The following is a 12,175-nucleotide window of genomic DNA, read 5'->3' on the forward strand; positions in this document are numbered from 1 at the left end:
TTGAACCATGGCCAATAAGATGAGAGGCAAGTAGATTAGCGCTCATGCTTTGAGTTGTCATTTGGGTATGTAAGGGCTGAGTCGCGCCTAGTTAAAATCGACTTGCACAAGTCACACATAGGATATTATTACCTCGGACGTCAAAAAGGATATTATTTTATATGCAAGGAAATGGTGATGTGTAAAAGGGAGACTGCGCCTGTGCTAGTTGGGATTGGGCAATGGGCATTTAGAAAAGTGTGGAAAATATATGGAATCATTGCGTCTACCTTATGCATGGGTACACTGAGGAGAATTGTTTTGGAAGTCTTATGTGGAAAGGAAGGATGTCAGTGTGAAAAAGGGGAAAAGGGCTGGGTGGGCTCAACAGAACCCCAACCCACCCCCAGCCGCCGCCCCCCCCCCCCCAACCAATCCAATCCAATCCAACGCAAGAAATGAAACTAATGAGAAGGTTGCGGCTGTGATGTGTTGTCGATTTGGGGTAATCGTCGCAAGACCATGCACGATTAGTATAATTCTTTGGATGTCCCTTAAGTCCAAACCTTGGAGATAAAATCCCAAGTCGGTCTAGCAACTGGGCAGGAGATGCAGCTTCGCACATGTAGTGCAAAATACACAATCGCCTCTAGCAATCCTGTGTCGTCGCATCGCATCACTAGTAGGAGACCTCCAATAATAAATTTCCCAAAATAAGAAGGGAAAAGAAAAACATTGCCCTGATATGAGATCTTTGGCTTCCATAACTGTAGCAATCTATCACGCCATTTTGTGTGGCCAACTCTGCACGACCACACACTTTGTTAGCCCTTTTCAGTAACTCTCTAATCGTCTGTCATCTTATCTTATCATACATTACGTTTGCTGAAGAGTGCAGAAAAGTATCAGGGCTGGTAAAACTTCAATCTCACCAAGGCTCAGAGTAGAAATATATTATCAATGCCATTGTTGTTTAGGATGCTATTGGTTATCATATGCTGTGCACAGTTGCGCTTCTAACCGTTGCTCAATTCCTATTATATTTGCAAGCAAATGGGTCAATATGCTTGTGATTATCCCCACAAGATAGCATTGATATCAACAGGGATACGTGAGCTCTTTGCCTAAAAGCTAGCTTAGACGAAGTTTAATGGAGGTTAGACTCTGATACCGGGAAAGCACAGGAAAGAGAAGCAGGCGATGAGTCTGTGAAGGTTGAGAGAGAGAGAGAGAGAGAGTTCGGAAGGCTCTAAAATAGCACAAGGCTATTCGTGATGCACAGGTGCTCAATGAAAGGAAGGGAGCATAATCGATTTTAGCAAGGAACATCTTTTGATCAAGATTGAGATGAAGAAAGCATCTAGAAAGTTGAATTTCCTGACTTGAGACGTTAGAGATATGTGTTCAGATAGGAGACAAGCGGCTCACTTTAAGCTGATTAAGAGATGCAAGGTTGATGGCTTTAAATGAGATCAAAACATGGATGCCAATTTTCCATGATAACAATTGAGATTATTTTAGTTTCCTTAATGAATCGCAAGCTAGAGGAAAAGGGGAATTACTTTCTTAGTTAAAAATGAACTTAAACCTGAAGATAGCATGGGTAGATGGGACATGGCATGCTATTGCTATAAACGCTATGTTAGAGGCAAAATAATTAGTGTTCGTCTTGTTGTATGGATTGCACTCTTCTCTTGAAGGTGCTCAAAGATGGAAATGACTAGCTACACACATGCAGTCTTAGTATGCAATCCTTCTAGGCGATTGGAATATGACATGTGATGGCTCTAACAGGTCACATGGGAATGGATGCATAATGGCTAAAGAAAGGGAGCAATGCAAGTTTTGAGTATCATAGTTTCAGTCGGTAGATGTTGCTTTGTGTGTGGCACATGTGACAAATGCTAGATTAGTTGGCATAATTGACCAAGAGATGATGTGGCATGCTATAAGATTAGATGCAATATATTACCATTAGAAGGCCTAGTGGATATCCCCTTAGAGTAAATGTGGGGTACTGGGATATGTGGTGGATTTAAAACATAGTTCAACTTTATTCTCTTTAGAATTACAACATTGAATAGGGTGAATACAAGCAAGCTTGAAGAGAAGAAGAGAGCTTCGTCTACATGTCCCTCACTCTCTTAACCACACACATTGTTACTCACACACACACACACACAACTCACCAAGATGGGATGGAGAAGAAGATATGAAGAGAGAAGAGAGAGTTACTCCTTGTCCTCTCACTCCTCACGCTCTCACACACAACCTCTCCTTCACTCTCACTCATTAGGCAATAGAGTAACAATATAATGCAATCTTGAGTTAGTACACACAGGTATGTGTGAGAGGTACAATGGAGGACCGATGTGGGAGAAACTCTTACTTCTTTTTCTTCTTCTTCTTCTATGTGAAGCTTGCATGGTGATCAAGGGTATAGAGATGGAGCTTCCTTGAATTATGGAGCCATTAACAACCCTTTGTAGATAGACTACAATGAGAAGGTAAATCAATGAGTCCACTACATTTATTTTGAGAGTATGCAATAGTTATGTGGCAGTTAGCCATAGCCATGTTACTCAAAGCCCTTGAAATATTAAGTGTTTTGTTAAGTTTGGCATTCATGGCTTGCAAAAGTGACACCGTTTTGGTTCCATTATTGGGACATATGGAATCAAGCAACTAGGTGTATACTCTCTATTTTGAGTGGTAGTATAGGAGCTTGCACTCCTAATGCCACATGGATCAAGTTAAAAGGCATTTGATTCACTATTTGTGTGTTGGATTTTAGTTTGAAATTTGTGTAGTTTGATTTTTCTTAGAAAGGTAAAAGTGTATGATATTAAGGTTCTAAGGATTAAAAACCATTGAAGTATAGGCTTTTTAGTTTTTCTAAACCAAGAAGGAGAGAAAAGTAAAAGCAAGGGGTTTGGGAAGCAAGGGGCTTGAGACAAATTATAGTTTTCTGAGAGGCAAGGCGTTTGCATTCCCTTTCACTTCTGCATTGGGACTCTGCTTTGGTGCTTCTTGCAAGAGCTATTGGGATTGTTGAAGTTATAAGAGCATAGCAATGCAAGAGAACGTAACCACAATTTGGAGTTGCACGTTGTGAGAAGAGCAAAAGAGACGAAATGAGGCTTGATAACAATGAAGGGCATTCTTGGCTACAACTTTGACAAGTATGAAGTTGCAAGAGGATTGATTTCACTCTAGTTGTGTTTGTTTCCAATTTCATAGAAAAATTGAACATCCATTGAATATCTAGGCACACAAGGCCTCAACATGACCTTGATTTGGTTGAGTAGGAGCCATAAGGCCTTTATGACCTCAATCCGGCCAAGTAGCCGATTCCAAGCAACCAAAGGTTAATAGGTCATAAACTAGACCAAAACAAGAATGGGAGTTCAGAGGCTCATTGAAGCCTCAAAACCAAGGCATTGTGGAGCTTATGAGTTCAAAGGCTCATTAAAGCCTCAAAACCAAGGCATTGTGGGCCTTACGAGTAATTAATGTGATTGGAAAACAAGCCTACAATCTTAAACTACCACCCCATCTCACACATCTAGTGATACATAGTATTAGCTTCAAAAAGTGATTGCATTATGTTGCTACTTTACACCATGATAATCTAGTGATCTATGGGATTCCATAAATTGGGAACTAAAAATTCCCAACTAAATCATTTTCCCAAGGCTATAAGGGGCGTGGCCACATTGTGAAGGGCACTTGAGTTAGATCACAACACATCACATTCATGAACCTTAAGTTGAGGCATAAGCGTTGGCGTTTCGAAAACAAGTCAACTTAGCAAGACATTGGAGCAACTGTCTACGGAAGAATCTTGAACTTGGGGATCCAAAACACACATCGATACTCAAGTGACCCTTGGGCATGTCATTGAAATTTGTGATCTCTCTAGGACAGGGTATATTTGAGCTAGACCATACCCCATGACACCTAAGTTATGCTCTTGGATAAAAGAGACATCATGACACTCAATTCACCTAAGTGGCTCACATAGATCCAAGAAAGAAGATAATTGATCACTAACTCCAGTGACCACATGATCTCAAGTTCGAGGGTCTTGATTCCTATTGAGCAAGAATCCTCAATGGGGGGACCATGATTGATTTGCAAGCCAATATCTCGTTCACCTATGCAATGAGCTTTGTGGGTAATTGTAACTCGTCCAAACTCCTTGTGAGCCCTAGGCACACTTGCTTGAGTGTGAGCCATTAGAAGCATCAACAAAATGGGGACTATTCTATTTGCCTTGTTTCTTATGGAGGATCTATAAGTAAGGGAGCTCATTAGAATCACCCTGTTGACACAAATACCATCTTGCAAGTGAGATTGCCAACAAGGATTTGAACGTAGAAAAATCCTATAACTTGTCAAAGAGTCATGCTCAAAGCTGGACTTCTTAGGAAAACTCTAATATGGACCAACAACTACTTGCATACCAACAAACAATCCAAGATCTTAGGCTCAAAGTGCACCACCAACTTAATGTAGGATTGCACTTCAAGAGCTTGTCAATATTACAAGGGACTTAGTGTATAGCACCATTACTATCAAGAAAGATTAGAATAAGGGATGCAGTGACCAACAATGAAGATTTTTTGGAAGTAGCTAGTGCCACTTTAGGATCCCGTATTGGGAACAAACTCAAGAACAAATTGTCTCAAAACTTGGGAAAGCTCCTAGGACTCCACGCATAGAAAAGTCTCACACCTTAATAAGGATTAATTGCATTATACAAAGACTTGGAGCTTAGACCACTTTGTTGGGTGCACTACTTGAGCTATAGATCCTTGAATCTTGATGTTGAAGGACTTAGCAACTAGAATTATATCTTTTTGAGTGCATTCACTCGAGAATCTTATTTTGAAACATAGGAGGGCTTGCTCTGTGATGGACCTTGAGGAAACCACCCAAGTAGTAAGGAGCTTGAATTGAAGCCTTAAAAGGACAACAATAGTGCTAGGTTACATCTCCAACCACCATAATCCAAATTAGTATAGAGAATGTTCACTTGACTAGGTACATATCACTAATCTCATTGAGCGAGAGTTAGGAGTGGAAAACTTAGTTCTCGAAACCCTTGCAATTCAAAGCAGAGTAAAACACACAATAAGAAAGACTTGCCTTCTTGCATTGTGGATCATGAGAAAGACCTTCTAAAATGTTGGGGCTTGTTGAGAGACTCAAGAAATGACATAAGGTTTTGTTGTGCAACCTAGAGACAGTTTCAAGAGAGACTTGAGGTGGGGGATTAGAACGACAAGAATTGTGAAGCCAGACACAATGGAATAAGACACTACTACATGACATGTAGATCTAATTGCCTAAATCCATGAGAGAGTGACAAGTTTGAACCACACAACTAGCTCAAGAGTCTAAACCATTGAAATTGAATTCAAGTGTTAAAGGAATGCATTGTGATCTTGAGGGATAATGCTTGTCCATGCACTGTACTAAAATAAGTAAAAATATTTGCTCGAAGTAGCATTGTCACACAAATAATTGCATAAGCATTCGATCACATTGTTTGTGAAAAATTGAAAGCTGATTGTGCACTATGCATTGTCAACAACACAAGTGATAAGGGGACTACTAGCCGCTAAAAGGATGTCGGTTGATTTGAAAAGAACCATAAGATAGAATCTAGACCACATGAGAGAGGCTAAGTAAGGAGAAAACAAAACCTTGAAACTAGAAGATTGACCCAAAAAATACCCTATAATGAGAAAAGCAAGACACAAAGAAACACAAGCCAACTCTTGGAAACATTTGGGAGAAACAAATGATAGAGATCCTAGCCATCAATACACCACATCATCTAATGAGGGTAGGTAGCAACCATCTCAATCCTAAGTGAGCATATGCTTATTGAATATCAAACTCCTAGCAAGGAAAGGTGTCTTCGATAGGAGCACCTACCAACTATCCAATCTTATCCACATCATTGAGAGATTAGTTGCGTAGGAAGAAAAGAAAACCATGTGAGTCTCAAGTTCAAATGCAAACAACCTAGGATTCAACCCTTGGGAGTTTGCAATAGAAATCCAATAGTTGCTAGCGCAATATGATAAAAAAATGAGAATAGTACATGTAGGTATATTAAGGCATGAGATCATAACAGATTGAGAAGAATAAAGGAGGCTAGAAAAAGACCTATTGCAGGATGTTACTAGGTTCATACATGCATAGAGAGTCGATAGGCAAAGAAAAGAGGCTAAACTGAATCATGTCTATCGGATGAATTGGGCCAAGAGCCAACACAAATACAGAAAGATCCCTTGAGGTAGAGCTCACTCTAAAGAGCCAAGAAAAATTTTATATCACCACAAAACAAGTCGAGAAGTATAAAGGCATGGGACGACCATTACAACTTTATAGAGTAGTTTGAATGGGTGTCTCCGAGGCCAACAACCTCCAAGTCATTGGGGGCGACACACACAAACTTTCGGGTTATGTTTAGACAAAAAGGAAAGAACTTGGTTTACCAACCTTGATGATGCTGAATGGAATGACTTTGACATAATTAAGGTCCTCTTCATCGTAGGAGATTCTTGGAAGCAAGGTATGTAGACAACTTTATTGTCAAATTGATGAATGTAAGTTAAAAAGGCAATGAGAAAATCTGTAACTACATTACCCACATCTGAAGTCTCTACAAGAGGATTTCAATGAGACAAGAATTGAGGAATTCTACAAGCATTAGCAAGCAATTTGAGTCACAAAGAGATACCCCAAGGAAAGGAACATAAAATTTATTCAGCCCATAGGCATCATTATCATCCATAGTGAGAGATCTATGATTCACAATGATCAATCTATCTTGGATGCTCATGACAACGGGAAGAGCACGAACAACATGTATGAAATGGTAAGACTTAAGCTGGAGCTCACTAAGCTTTAGGAGGCATTATGATGATCCACGATACCACCCATTTAGTGCATCCATTGTGATGGCAGTCATCTTCCATATAGATGTCCTGATCCACAACCTTGTTGTCAATATTGTGGGAGAGAAGGAAGGAGTCTCACTTGTAGCTTTCTTGCTTGCACAATGGGGGAATACACACAGAGGTGGAGGCTAAAAATAGTTTTTCTCTTCTTAGTTGTGTAAGCCAAAAGGAACTCTCATACAAAGAAATAGAAGAACCCTATATATGGGTCTCAAACCAAACTCAACTAACTAAGGTGGCATACTAACTGAGTCACGAACTAGAGTAGATAAGGATAGCTATCATGTAGCTATTATTCATGGGCGGTGTACCAACCGCATCTGCAACTAACACGTCGGTGACATAAATGCACAACGGTCACCCTGGCATATCACGAGTGGAGCTCGATATCTCAACACTCCCCCTCGAGCTCAATCCCAATTCCTGCACACCAAGCAGGTCTCTGAACTTGTGCAGCTTCTCTGCGCCCAATGCCTTCGTAAATATGTCAGCTACCCGATCCTCTGTGCTGACATAAACTAGATCAATAAGACCTAGTAAAACCCTCTCCCGCACATAGTGATAATGCACCTCAATGTGCTTTGTTCTAGCATGATAGACTGGGTTATTTGCCAAGTGTATACTACTCATGTTGTCACAATAAATGACAACTGGCCCATCTGTAGGAGGTTGATGCATATCATAAAGTAGCTTATGCAACTAAGCTACCTCACATACAGCCATTGCTGCACCCCTGTACTCAGCCTCTGTGCTCGACAAGGCAACTGTAGGCTGTTTCTTGCTGCTCCAAGTGACTGCAGCACTCCCAAAAGAGAACACATAACCACTGGTAGAACGTCTATCAGAAATGCTACTAGCCCAATCAGCATCACTGTATCCATGCAAGTGTATCTGAACCCCAGTCTCATAAAATAGTCCATACTGCAATGTGGACTTCACATACCTGAGTATGCGTCTAGCCGCATCCAAATGCGGTTTCCTTGGAGCCTGCATAAACTGACTTACCAATCCAACATCATAGCTCAAATCTGGCTTGGTAATAGTCATATAAATCAAGCTTCCTACTATGTGTCTGTACATAGTAGGGTCTTCCAAAAGCTCACCTGCATCTGCGCTCAGCTTCACATTCTGCTCCAAAGGAACTGAAATAGGCTTACAGCCTGTCATCCCATATTTGGACAGCATGTCCAATCCATACTGCCTCTGCAAGAGCTGTATCCCACTTGGTGATCTAATCACCTCAATGCCCAAGAAATAACGCAGCTCTCCCAAATCCTTCATCTCAAACTTCTGCTTCAATAGCATTTTCACATGAAGGATATCTTCATCACTGTCACCTGTCATAATCAAATCATCAACATAAATGACAAGTAGCATAATACCTTTCTCTGTTTTTCTCACATAAAGTGAGAAATCTGCCTTGGAAATCTGAAAACCAATAGTGACAAGATACTGTCCTATCTTGTCAGACCATGCTCTAGGTGCTTGCTTCAAGCCATACAAGGCTTTCTTCAACCTGCAAACAAACTCAGGATGAACAGCATGCACATAGCCTGGTGGCTGCTCCATATATACCTCTTCTTGCAGATCACCATGCAAGAAGGCATTCTTTACATCCATCTGATGTAAAGACCATTCCTTTGATGCAGCCATAGCAATGACTGCTCTTACGGTTGCCATCCTTGCAACCGGACTGAATGTTTCTTCATAGTCAATGCCATATGTTTGTGCATACCCCTTGACTACTAATCTTGCCTTGTATCTGTTCACAGAACCATCTGCATTGTGCTTCACCTTATAAACCCACTTACAGCCAATTGCATTCTTACCTTTAGGCAAAGGTACCAATTCCCATGTAGCATTTGCTTCCAAGGCATCCATTTCTTCATCCATGGCTTTCTCCCATTTTTCTTTTCCCATGGGTTGCTCAAAAGAATTGGGTTCTGGTTCCTGTGTCACTTTGACCATATATGCATAGTGAATGGCTATACATCCATCATATTTCAGCCTATCCACAGGATACCTAACTTTGGTTGACCTGCGCAAAGTAGGTTCACTCCCAGGTGCTCTCAAAACATCCCTGGTCTTCCTTACTCCAGGTGTAACAATAGAAGGAATACCCAACTCATCATCAATGCTCTGTTCTGAGCCACTGGATTCACCATCCACATAAGAGTGACCTGCATTCACATCAAACATGGGCTGATCTACCTTCTCTTTTCCTTTTCGTGACACCTGTATACCACTATTTGCACTGCCTTGAGAAGATTCTCCTGATCTCAATCTGCCTGTCCATGGCGAAGAATGTGAACCACTGCTAGAGGACGTTCCAGGTCCACTAATATTTTGTGACTGTTGTTGTGAATTCTGTGCAGCATTATTGTTTTGTGCATCTACATCATCAATCACATTTACTGGTTTATACCAGCTACTCATCTCATCAAAGACAACATCTCTACTCACTATAAACTTACGAGTAGAAGGGTTATAGCATCTATACCCTTTTTGCTGCAGAGAGTAACCAATAAAGATGCACTTCTCAGCTTTTGGATCCAACTTGGATCTCAACTCATCTGGCACATGTACATAGGCAATGTAACAAAAAATTTTCAAATGAGAAATATCTGGTTTTCTACCAGTATACCTTTCCTTTGGAGTCATCCCATGTATTGCTGCAGTGGGAGTCCTGTTCATTATGTAGACTACTGTAGCAACTGCTTCAGCCCAATAAAAATCTGGCAAGTCTTTTTCATTGAGCATGGCACGAGATACCTCTCCAATATGCCTATTTTTCCTTTCTGCAATTCTATTTTGTTGTGGGGTATGACTGCATGAATATTGCTGCTTTATGCCATGCTCCTGCAGGAACCTGCAAACTCATTTGAGAGGTACTCTCCCCCTCCATCTGACCTTAGGCATTTTATTTGCAAACCTGTTTCTTTTTCAACCATAGCTTTAAGAGTTTTGAAATGCCCAAAAACTTCACTTTTCTTTTTCATAAAATACACCCAAACTTTTCTGCTATAGTCATCAATAAAAGTGACAAAATAATGACAGCCTCCAAGAGATGCAGCTTTAGTAGTCAACACATCAGAGTGGATTAATTCCAATGGCTTCTTACTCTCTTGAACATGTCTAGGAAATGGTTTCCTTGCCTATTTTCCAAATTGACAGGCTTCACATATCTTATGCATTTCTGCAACCTTGAATTTGGGCAATCCTGCAACAATATTTTGGGCCTGCATTGATTTAAGTCGCTGTACATTAACATGACCAATGCGTTTATGCCAGATATCAATATCTGCAACTACACCGGTCCCATGTGCAAACATTGCTACACTCAATTCAGACATGTCTGCATCCAATGTAAACATTCTGCCATTCTTCTTTCCTTTTGCTATCAAGCGACCTTTATTTTTCATATCCTCAACAAAGCATCCATGAGGATTAAATCTGACCTGCAAGCCCTGTTCAACCATTTGACCAACAGAAACTAGATTCTTGGTGATATTCGGGACATGAAATACATCGGACATGTATTCCTTTTTCCTATCCTGCATAGACAAAGGAATTTTTCCAATCTGCACAATAGGATGTGCAGTATCATTACCAGTCTCCACAAATCCTGGTTTTTCCATTTTCCTTGCATCCTCCATCCATTCTGCATGACCTGTCATGTGGTTTGATGCACCTGAGTCAACATACCACACATCGTTGTTTTCTTCTGCATTTGTCACAAAATTGTTCATGTGCTGCACCATAAACAAATGCTCATTTCTGTCATCACCCTGTCTACTAGAAGATGCATAATTCCCTTGTTGCAATTTCCCATTCATGATGTCATTTTGCTTTTTATAGCAGTCTTTAGCCATATGATCCATTTTACCACAGTAGTAGCATTCAACATTGTTGTTTGCATTTTGGCCTCTTTGCCATCCACCATGACCTCTTTGGCTCCCCCTGCCTCTAGAGTTACCACGTCCTCCTCCATAGGACTGGTTTTCTTGAGTTTGCTGCATATTCTGATTTCTACCACGGTCTCCAAAGCCTCCTCTACCTCTGCCTCTACCTCTTCCAGCATTTGAGTAGAAGTCAGCTTCTTTTGAAGTTCCTCCTGAAGAAGATGCACCACCATTTCTCTGCTCCTTAGAAATTAGAAGAGCAATCAACTCCTCAAAATCAAGAAATCTTTCACGGATGGAAATGGATGTTCGGAACTGTGCATCATCCTTTCCTAGACCATTCAAGGTCGCAGAAACTAAATCATCAACTTCCACTGGCGACCCAATGGAAGCAAGTGCATCTACAATCTTCTTCAACTTCATGTGGTAGTCATTGATGCTCATATTTTCTCTTTGCACATTATGCAACTCTTGCTTGAGCTGCATTTTCCTGGCTTGCGTATTTGTGCTATACATTTTTGACAAAGTATCCCATGCCTCCTTTGGCGTACTTGCATCTTGAATATGCACAATCATAGAGTCTGAAATACTGATTGACAACCAATATATAACTTTTCTGGCTCTCTCATGCCATGCTTTAAATGCCTGCATTTGCTGTTGATTGGGAACATCAGGAAGAACTGGTTCTTCTTCATTTCCTGCAACAAATTCCCAATATCCTTTTCCCATAAGGAAATTCGTCATTCTAAACTTCCATGCTTGGAAGTTGTTCTTGTCAAGCTTTTCAGTGACAATCTGTGAGAGAGAATCAGACGCCATTACAGACACACTGCAAAAAGTTCTATCACTGCAAAGAACACAGCTTCACCCTCACAAGGGCTAATCTGCAAAACTGACGAAAGTGGTATTTGACCACACAGTCACTTCCTAGTGACGATTTTGCATCGACAGGCAACAAGGATGATTTTGTAACTCCCAATGTCTCTGCACACAAGCATACGATGCAATTTCTGTGGTAACTTTTCACCGACCTGTAGAACAGTGGTCGCACAGCATAAAATAGGGCCTTTTCTTGAGTGCGTGCAGAAAACTTCCGCCTCCAAAACAGGCCCGGAAATGGCCTCAAAGAAAAAAAATAGGGTCGCCAAGGGCTAAAGCCCTAGCCCGCAACATATACAGCCCTCTTGCTTCAGTGCGAAGGGCGTCTCAACCTGAGACAATGCACTCTTGCAATTTTCGGCTATGCTACCTGCAGAGATCTGCTCCCACAACAGAAAATGAAAGCAGCACTGCTCCTCTTACCAGAACATCGCGAGC

This window comes from Lygodium microphyllum, chromosome 11 (genome assembly GCF_053477565.2).
Source record: "Lygodium microphyllum isolate KBCC chromosome 11, Lygodium_microphyllum_v1.1.10, whole genome shotgun sequence".
In the NCBI taxonomy this organism is placed as follows: Eukaryota; Viridiplantae; Streptophyta; class Polypodiopsida; order Schizaeales; family Lygodiaceae; genus Lygodium; species Lygodium microphyllum.